The following is a 10,933-nucleotide window of genomic DNA, read 5'->3' on the forward strand; positions in this document are numbered from 1 at the left end:
ATCTTCAATGTTGTCAGAAACCAGAGACCTTGTTATGGTGCTGTTTGAAAAGCTTTAGAGTACAACAGTTGTGATGGTTAGTTTTATGTGTCAGTTTAACTGGGCCTCAAGGCTAGGTATTTGGCTGAACAATTTTTCTGTGTGTTTTACTGAGGGTATTTCTAGATGAGTTTATTATTTGAATTGGTAAATTGAGTAAAGCATACTGCCCTCCCCAGTATGGATGGGCCTTATGCAAATCGCTGAATTCCTGAATAGAATGAAAAGCAGAGTATGTAAGAATGTTTTTGAATTGGGACATTAGTCTTCTCCTGCCTTCAGTCTCAGATTTGAACTAAAACATACACCATTGACTCTCCGGATTCTCAAACCTTCAAATTTGGACAGGAACTATGCCATTGACTTTCCTGGGTCTGGACTTCTTGGTCTCTGTAATTGTGAGAGCCAGTTCATTATAATAAATTTAAGATATTTGGTTACACACATATTCTATTGGTTCTGTTTATCTGGAACTCCCTAATACAATGTTACAATATTTAAGTAGTCAAAATTAGATTTTAGGATTCCTGGGCATGTTCTTTTCACATGGGAGACCTTGAAATATGTAGGCACTTGACTCTACCAAATCCTGCAAGATGGTGCTGTGAAAGTGCTGCACTCAATATGCCAGCAAACTTGGAAAACTCAGCAGTGGCCACAGGACTGGAAAAGTTCAGTTTTCATTCCAATCTCAAAGAAAGACAATGCAAAGAATGCTCAAACTACCCCACAATTGCACTCATCTCACACGCTAGTAAAGTAATGCTTAAAATTTTCCAACCCAGGCTTCAGCAATATGTGAACCGTGAACTTCCAGATGTTCACGGTGGTTTTCGAAAAGGCAGAGGAAGCAGAGATCAAACTTGAAACTCTCTTGAAAAAGCAAGAGAATTCCAGAAAAACATCTATCTATGCTTTATTGACTATGCCAAAGCCTTTGACTGTGTGGATCACAATAAACTGTGGAAAATTCTGTTAGAGATGGGAATACTAAACCACCTGACCTGCCTCCTGAGAAGTCTGTATGCAGGTCAGGAAGCAACAGTTAGAACTGGACATGGAACAACAGACTGGTTCCAAATAGGAAAAGGAGTACGTCAAGGCTGTATATTGTCACCCTGCTTATGTAACTTATATGCAGAGTACATCATGAGAAATGCTGGTCTGGAAGAAGCACAAGCTGGAATCAAGATTGCCGAGAGAAATATCAATAACCTCAGATATGCAGATGACACCACCTTTATGGCAGAAAGTAAAGAAGAACAAAGAGCCTCTTGATTAAAGTGAAAGAGGAGAGTGAAAAAGTTGGCTTAAAGCTCAACATTCAGAAAACTAAGATCATGGCATCCAGACCCATCACTTCATGGCACATAGATGAGGAAACAATGGAAACAGTGGCTGGCTTTATTTTTCTGGGCTCCAAAATCATTGCAGATGGTTATAGCAGCCATGAAACTAAAAAACACTTACTCCTTGGAAGGAAAATTATGACCAAAACCAGACAGCATATTAAAAAGCAGAGACATTACTTTGCCAACAAAGGTCCAACTAGTAAAGGCTATGGTTTTTCTAGTGGTCATGTATGGTTATGAGAGTTGGACTATAAAGAAAGCTGAGCACCTACGATTTGATGCTTTTGAACTGTGGTGTTGGAGAAGACTCTTGAGAGTTCCTTGGACTGCAAGGAGATCCAACCAGTCCGTCCAAAAGGAGATCAGTCCTGGGTGTTCATTGGTAGGACTGATGTTGAAGCTGAAACTCCAATAATTTGGCCTCCTGATGCAAAGAGCTGACTCATTGGAAAAGACCCTGATGCTGGGAAATATTGAGGGCAGGAGGAGAAGGGGACAACAGAGGATGAGATGGTTGGATGGCATCAGCAACTCAATGGACATGGGTTTGGGTGGACTCCGGGAGTTGGGTTGGACAGGGAGGCCTGGCGTGCTGCAGTTCATGGTGTTGCAAAGAGTAAGGCATGACTGAGTGACTGAACTGAACTTAACTGTCCATTGTACTTAATGATCCTTTGTTTATATCTCTCCTGAAACTTTCTCCTACTCTTTAATATCTATCTGCTTCCTCTCAAGAAATCTGAGCTCCCTAAAGGAGCAGCTGTGTCAAAAACTTTGTCCATCCACACTCGACCACTACAGAGCCTTAATTCAAATATTGTCTAATGATGTGATGGCAATATAAAAGAATATATAAAAAATGGATGAATAAACAATAGTGAAAGAATAGCAGAAGGAAATCAAGAGTGAAAAAATTAACAGATGAAAATATGGATTATTAATGAATTTCCTTAAGTCAGAATCTCATATTTGGAAATGTTTCCTCTCCTTCTGTGCTCCATAATTCCCTGAATAGACAGAAATGCAAATGAAAGTTTACATTTTCTCTCCTGATTCTTGTATTCCTCCAGCTTTATTGAGATGTAATTGACATATACCTGCTGTAAGTTCAAGGTGTAAAATGTGATGATTTGCTGCACATACGCATTGTGAAATCTTCACCACAGTAAGGTTACTTAACCCATCCATAGAGGTGACTTCTTGAATAAGTGAACTAAATTCAGTCTTAATTTCCTCATCTGTAAAATAGGATCTCTGATTCATTTACCTAACATGTTTGTTTTAAGGAGTACATAAAATGAACTGCTTTAAAATTTTTCTAATAATACACGTGACTTATTGATTCTTTATTTTTATTCAGCAAGAATCAATGTGAAATTCAATGTTTGGCTTCAAAATGTCATGTGCATCAGCCATAGTCTGAAGAGGTATTTTGTCTCAGATTTTCTTGAATCCTGAGTAGAACTATTCTATACTTGCTTTCTGTCTCCCTTATACTTGAAATGTACTTTAGTCATATTAGCTTGATTGGGTACTTTGTCTCCTCAACTACATTGTAAGCAATTTCTGGGCAGGGACTGCTTTATTTATCTTTGTACTCTTCAGTCTCTAACAAAGGGCTTGAAACATAGCTAACATACACGGTAGTTGAGGAATGAGTTAATAAATGATTATATTTGCATACCAACCTTCTCTTTATGCTTCACTGAACTACCATATGGTACAATGTTTTACCTTAAAACTGATCATAATCTCATTAAAGAATAATTTTATATAAAGAGCATATTGTTTATTATCTAAATACTATATGCATTATAGTCTGAATAGAGTGAATAAAAAATTAATTGTACTTGAAATTGTCAAACATGTCATAAATGTATCATATATTTTTATATTGCTCAGATTTTATATACTATAGAGAGTATATCCATAGATTAATAGAGTGCTAATACTGTGTCTCACCTTTAATAGGTGCTTCCCTGGTAGCTCAGATGTTAAAGTGTCTGCCTACAATGCGGGAGACCTGGTTCGATCCCTGGGTTGGTAAGATCCCGTGGAGAAGGAAATGGCAACCCACTCCAGTATTCTTGCCTGGAAAATCCAATGGACTGAAGATCCTGGTAGGCTACAGTCCATGGGTTTGCAAAGAGTTGGACACGACTGAGCGACTTCATTTCACTTCAATAAATACTCTTTGAAAGAATGTTGCTGTATAATGATTTTGGCTCTGTTACAAATATGACTTACAAAGAAGTTGCTGCCATAAGAGTGGACGATATGTTTTCAGTGCCAGTGTATTTCTTGTTTCTTTAAATCCGAGGGATTTGAAAGCAACAATTTGGCTCATTTAGGTACCTGTGAAAAGCTGTTTGAGAACGTCTGGGCTAATGTTTTCCACATCACATTCTATAAACTAATACTCAATATCCTTCCCTTGACTTTAGAAATCTGCATAATCTGAAAGAGGAACAACAGATGGTTGCTGGTGACAGTCTTTATCTATTTAGCACATTAAGTAGGAAGTTCATGGCTCTGTCTGGATTTGTAACTTTCCAGCATGGAGAAAAGGCTCAGGCTCTGTCCCAGTTTCACTGGTGTGAACTGGGGTTACAGTGATAGGCTCACCATCACAGGGCTCTGCTGAGCCAGGTCGTCAGATACATCTGAAGAGAGCTTTGGGCTTCTTCGCAGCTGCTGCTTAGTCACTCAGTCATGTCCGACTCTGTGACCTCATGGACTGTAGCCCAGCAGGCTCCTCTGTCCATGGATTCTCCAGGCAAGGATACTGGAGCGGGTGGCATTTCCCTTCTCCAGGGGATCTTCCCAACCCAGGGATCAAACCCAGGTCTCCCACATTGCAGGCAGATTCTTTATCATCTGAGCTACCAGTGGAAGCCCCTGGGCTTCTTTAGCCTCTTCCTATTGTTTAACTTCCACTGTTCATGGAGTTTTATTGGTTTAATATTCCATTCTTTTAAAGTTATAATATGAATTATACCTAGTCTCTTTAAGCAAGATTAGGGTCACAAATCTTTTATGAGCTGGAAGTGGGTCCAGGGTCCATCTTGTCTATGTGTCTGCTTGAGCCACTGGAAGCAAATGCCAGAATATTTACTTTATGGAGCAGAAAGAGAAGACATTTTCTCCTTTGGTGCTGGTTCTTGGAGAGCCTTCCGGAACCATAAGATTGGAGGAGTATAGGGCATAGGAGGTATTACTGTATTGGATCCGGGTCCTATGGAGGGTTATTTGACCTTTGGCCTTTTTGAATGCATAGCTACACAATTCTACACCCACTCTTCTCCGATGTTTCCTTTTAAGGTCTCATACCTGTGTTCACGCTTTTACATCTGCCGTGTTTTGACATCCTTTGACATTCCTCCTACTGTGTTTACTTTAAAAATATTTGCCCATTCTTTGAAAATCAAGAGAACTATTACACACACCTAGAAATCTCTTCTGATTGCCCTAGAATATTGCAGAGTCCCTTCCTTTGTTCTTCCCTAAAATCTCCTTGTATCTATTATTATTGCTTTCACTGAGATATTATAAATGTTTCCTTAGGAATCTCCCAGACCTGACTATGAATTATTATAATGATTCATCTATACATTCCCAGGAATAAATTTGTGTTTAATGCTAAACGAATGACTTGATTTATAGTTACTTTTGTTAACATACATCTACTGTAGACCTGTAGGGTAGGGATTGTGACTTTGTCATAAATAAAAATGAAGTTTCTTTTTTTCAATTTGAGAAAATTAAAAAAAAAAAAAAGACTAATGAAAAACGAACAATAGAGAATTCACATAAATCCCTGCCTGTTGATTAGGGCTTGGGTGGTTCCTGAACTTTTTCCATGAAAATCAGTGACTATGAGAAAATCTAGGGGTATATTAGGTGATGCACTAAGTCCTTTGCTCTGACTTATGTATGAGTGGCATTGTTGAGAAGCTATTGCATTTTTCCACCTGTTTAGTTTCAGATCAATATTTGGTATATGAGAAGTTCTTTCCAATCCCAACCCCTTACATTCTTCGTAATCTGGTACAAGTATGCATCTCTTGCTACTGATCACTATTACTTCTAGGTATACCTGCCAGTATCTTCCTAGAACTGAGCTATTTAAGATATTCAATAACTTATTATTTGATATACTTATGTTAATACCCACTCCCAGTGTTTTTACTTGCAGGGCATAATGTTTGAGTTTCTTTTTATATTATATTTTATTTTTAAGCTTTTTATTTTGTGTTGCAGTATAGCCAATTAACAAACAATGCTGTGATAGTTTCAGGTGGCCAGCAAAGGGACTCAGCCATACATATACATGTATCCATTCTCCCCCAAACTCCCCTCCCGTCCAGCCAGCCACATAACAGTGACCAGAGTTCCGTGTACTATACAATAGGCCCATGTTGGTTATCCATTTTAAATATAGCAGTGTGTACATGCCCATCCCGAACTCCCTAATTATCCCTTTCCCCCTGGCAACCGTAAGTTTGTTCTCTAAGTCTATCTCTTTCTATTTTGTGAGTTCATGTGTATCACTGTGTAGATTCCACATACAAGGAATGTCATATGATATTTCTCCTTCTCTATCTGACATACTTCACTCAGTATGACACACTCTAGGTCAATCCATGTTGCTGCAAATGGCATTAACTTGTTATTTTTTATGGCTGAGTAGTATTCCATGGTATATATGTACCACATCTTTTTTAAAATGTTTAGGTTTTAAATAACCACTTGTTCAGTCACCTAGCCATGTCCAACTCTGTGATCCCATGGACTGTAGAACACCAGGCATCTTTGTCCCTTCAAGTCTACCGAAATTTTCCTAAGTTCATGTCCATTGAATTAGTGATGCCATCCAGACATCTCATCCTCTGATATCCTCTTCTTCTGTCCTCAGTCTTTCCCAGCATCAGGAACTTTTCCAGTGAGTCAGCTGTTTGCATCAGGTGACCAAAATACTGGTGCTTCAGTATTTTGGTCACCATCTATTAAATGTTACATGGGACCCAATAGGTTAAATGCTTTTGCCTATTTTCTGTTGCTTATTGATCCTGATCAGTCTATAACTAAAGTATGATTATAACCTATTTTATAGGTGAAGAAATGAGGCTGCGTGTATGGTGGAAACTTTCTCAAGGTAAGTGGACTGAAGCTCTCAGGTACAGCGAGCTCAAAACCTTATCAGTTAATCCTCATTACCTGTGTTGTCACCCTAGTAGGTGCTGAATAAATATTTGTGAAGAAGGCAGCTGTATACATTAACACTTTCTTAATTGAGCCAAATACTTTTTATAATTTGACCTGTAATTATGCAATGTGTGTGGTCAGCTACAGTGAATCCGTGCTTCTTACGCTTGGGGTCAATTTCAAGGATAATCCAGGAGAGAATTTCACAAAATTTGATAAATCCAAATTCCTAACTTACATGGGTTTTAAGCACTTTTTATAGGATACAGCATTTCTTGTAGGTATTGATCATAGTTGTAAAGTGGAAAGGCCATGAACTAACCTAGAAGACCTAGTTTGACATGTTCTGCCACTAACAAGCTGTATAAATTGAGATGTATCTTTTCCTTTCTAGGATCTAATGATCTGTTTTATAAAATGAACAACTGGGTACAATATCCTTGCATGTCATTTCCAGTTCTGATCATTCCTATTCCTACATAACCATGTAAGCAACAAACTATTAAGTCAGAGAGGAAAGAACACTGCAAGATTCTCTGTATTCCCAGCAGTCCCTGAGCTCCTGAGCTGATAAATACTCAAGGGACTTCCTGGATGCAGCCTTATATTGCTCAGGTCAGGCAGTTGGCAGAGGAGGCGGGGGGTATGGGCAGGGCCCCCACAACTGCTCTTGCTTCCTCCACCCCCTCCATGAACTCTTTCAGGTAGTAAGGTGGAGTGCCAGACACTCCAGACTCAGGCACTAGGGCACTCTGACTCAGCTTAGAAATCCTGAATGTTATGACAATCTGAAGACAGAAAGGCTGTCCCTATAGGAGTCAGATTTTTTTTTTTTCTGCATATTTTTACTTTCCTGGTTCTATATTTTCTATTTAGTTCTCTTGTTCTCTGAAATCTTCCAATGCTGTCAGATTCAGACATTCATTTCTCTGCAGGGATACTCCAATGGGCTGTAGTTTGGAGGCAGATGTTCTGCAATAAATAAGCACTCTTACCCATTTCTCAAAACAAACTGGTGGTGGGGGGGTGTCTATAAACAGACACTGGCTGCTTTGGAAGCCACGTGGCAAGACTCTATCTAGTGCTTAAAGAAATCTCCAAGTCAGAGATATTGCATATTGCATACAGAGGCAAACTTAGAAATGTTTAAGAAGAGCTTTCATATAGGAAAAAAAAAAAAAAGAGATTTTTAGAATGCAGAATGGAGGGGAAAATGTGCCCTGAGATAAAAGGATAGAGGAGTCCTAATACAGGTGGAGGAACAAAGGCAGATGAAAGCCTGGAGGTGTGTATTTAGAGCAGGTTTAGAACTCAGAGTTGCAAGTATTTGGTCCTAAGGCTTTTCACAGTAGTTTACTTTTGGATCTTCATTACCCCATTAGCAAAGTCCTTAGCCCCTCCAATTTACAAACAAAGAGAATCAAAATCCTGTGGGATCAGTGACTTCCTGAGTGTGTCTCCTGGTCTCCTGTGTTTGGCCTTGCACTGAGCACAGCAGGGACTGAAGCAATGAATGAGTGTCAGTGTTGATCTCTTGGAGCTGGTGAGTCAGAAGGGGAGATAAGTTTAATAATTCAACAGGAACTATCATAACTCCATAAGAGGAAGATCTAATGCAGAACAGGCAGAGGAATAGGCACAAAAGGAGATGCAAATCCACAGCTTATGAGAGTGGTAAAGGGAGGAGAGCAGTTATGTCCACTGCAATGACCAGTCAAATTTCCATGGGAGAGGAGGGCATCGTTGATCCTTGGCCCCAGAAGATGGGTTAAATAGATATGTTCAGACATTCTGGGAAACTCTGGGAGCTGGGGAGCTGTAATTAATGTTTGAATACTAGCAAAGAATATTGCTATTATTAATATGGATAACCAGTCTGGGTTTTTGGGGATACAAGTAAGAAATTCTGAGAATTGAAACCAAAAATATTGATTTAGTACTGGACTACAGAGGGCCTTTAACTCTAGACTTGTGAATTTGGTTTTGACACTTTGGTAGTGGAGGGGCATTCAAACTTTCTAGTCAGAATAGTCCCATTTGCAGAGCTGACCTTTGAAAATATTAGACCTATTCCAGATTAGAGAATGATATAGAGGCAAACGATTCATTAAGAGAGCATTATTATGGGCATACAAATATGATGTCTTTGACACAAAGTATAAGAATGTAAGTGGAAGGAAATCCAGAAAAGTGCTGGCAGATGCACTTATGCCAGGAGCCAGCACAGGAGATCCCACCCATGACAAGGTCACGAGGAGACGACCCGACAAGCAAGGCAAATCAGGACTTCAGGGATTTCGAAAAGCTGCCCCGGTGCTCACCTTAAAGATAATATCTGTCTTTCTGATCCTCGCTATATTAGACTACTCTCTAATTTCTGTGACACAGGTAGAAGGCCTTCCCCAATCTCTCTCCAAACAGAATCAACTTAGAACTTTAATCAATATGTCCCCTGGACAGTGGTTTCCTATAAGATTATCCAGGATGAAAGGAGTGTTTCAATTTAGACCCCTTTGCTGGCATTCTAGCCTGCTTGGCAAATGTGTACTAATGCACATGACTGCTCACAACACCTTAATCATAATCAGCATAAAGAACCTGATCACACAAAAGACCCTAATAGGCACAGAGCCCTTCAGGGAGTGAGGAAGCCCTATTAGAGAACACAAAAAATATTATTCTAAAAGTGGTTATTGGGTCAACACTTGCTTGCTGTGTTTTTGCTCTTAATGTGCTGAGGTTGTGCAGTGGAAACTATTGTTAATATAGCTAAAGATTTAGAAAAATAAGAGCTTAGCCCTAGTGTGGAAACAATAAGATAATTGTTAATTTTAACCAGGAATGCTGAACAGGGGCTGCCTCACCGGAACTGCGGAGTCTTTGTGTGGTAAACCTTTTGGATAAATTTAACTGATAACTTCTGCAAAAAGGACTGACCTTTGTGTTAACAGGGTTGTATTTCTACTATGTTGCAACCTGTACCATGCAACTTTTCTGTTTTCTGTTAAGTTCAAGGCAAAACGGAAAAATAAAGAATAGATTATGAAAAACAGCTTTGCATTCATCTAGGTCATAAAATGTCAATAGGCCCCAAGGCCAGAAGATAATGTACAAAAATCTACTATGGAAAAAGACTCTCATAAACAAAGAAGTATGCAGAAAACATCCTGGTTACATAAAGGGCAACCCGACGTAATGTTAAACTAACTCTGTATGCTATCTTTCACCTCCCCTTAGAAATGTACTAACTTAAGATATGAAAGCTACTGTGAAAAATAAAGCAATGCCAGACCCTGCTGCACACCCCAGTCTGGTCTCTCTCTCTCTCTCTCTCTTTCTCTTGCCAAGGCCGTTCATCCTGAGGGTACCCCTGGATCCTGCTGAGGCTGGACCCCAGCACACTTAGTGTTCAGTATTTCATTGACTATGCTCTAATTTAATGTAATAGAAAAAGGAAAGACAGAAATAACATAATGTTTGTATTTCTGAGTCTTAGTCTCAGGCACAATTATAGTATTATTCAAAGAAATGGAGAACATAGACAAGAACAAGTTCCATGATATAGAGAACTGATTAATAATCCTGTGGTTTTCAGGAGCCAGATACAATTCAGTTTGAAGGAAATTATTAAGAAAAGACTTTCAGTATACTAAGTTATTCAGGCAGAAAACTTAATGCCATAGGATAAATGAATAGAAGGATGAAAAGATAAAGTGGGGGCATCTCATGCATTTTGATGAAAGTCTGAAAGTTTATTCCTTTGGACAGGTATCTTTCTATTCATCTACATTCTAACTGGAGGGATGGAAGGAAGAACTGGGAGATTAGTTCCAATTTTAATTCTTTTTAGAATCTTCATACTCCTTTCCATAGCAGTTGAATTATTTTGCATTTCCAACAATACTGTGCAAGGGTCTGACATCCTCATCAACAACTCTTATCTTCTGTTGTTGTTTTTAATAACCCTTGTGCTTTCACAGGGGCTTCCCTGGAGGCTCTGCAGTAAGAATCTGCCTGTAATGCAAGAACAGCAAGAGATGTTGGTTCAGTTCCTGGGTGGGGAAAATCCCCTGGAGGGGGAAATGGCAACCCTCTCCAGTATTGTTGCCTGGAGAAAACCATGGAGCAAAGAGCCTGGTGGGCTACAGTTCATAGGGCCGCAAAGAGTCAGACACGACTGAAGTGACTGAGCACAGATGCAGACATGCAGGCACGTGCTTTAAACATGCATTTTCCTGGTGATCAGTGACACTGAGCGTTTTCTTTCCTACACTTTCCTATGTTGCCCTTTGTATGTTTTCTTTGGAAACATTTCCATTCAACTCCTCAGTGCATAG

The sequence above is a fragment of the Cervus elaphus genome, chromosome 1 (genome assembly GCF_910594005.1).
Source record: "Cervus elaphus chromosome 1, mCerEla1.1, whole genome shotgun sequence".
NCBI classification, from domain to species: Eukaryota; Metazoa; Chordata; class Mammalia; order Artiodactyla; family Cervidae; genus Cervus; species Cervus elaphus.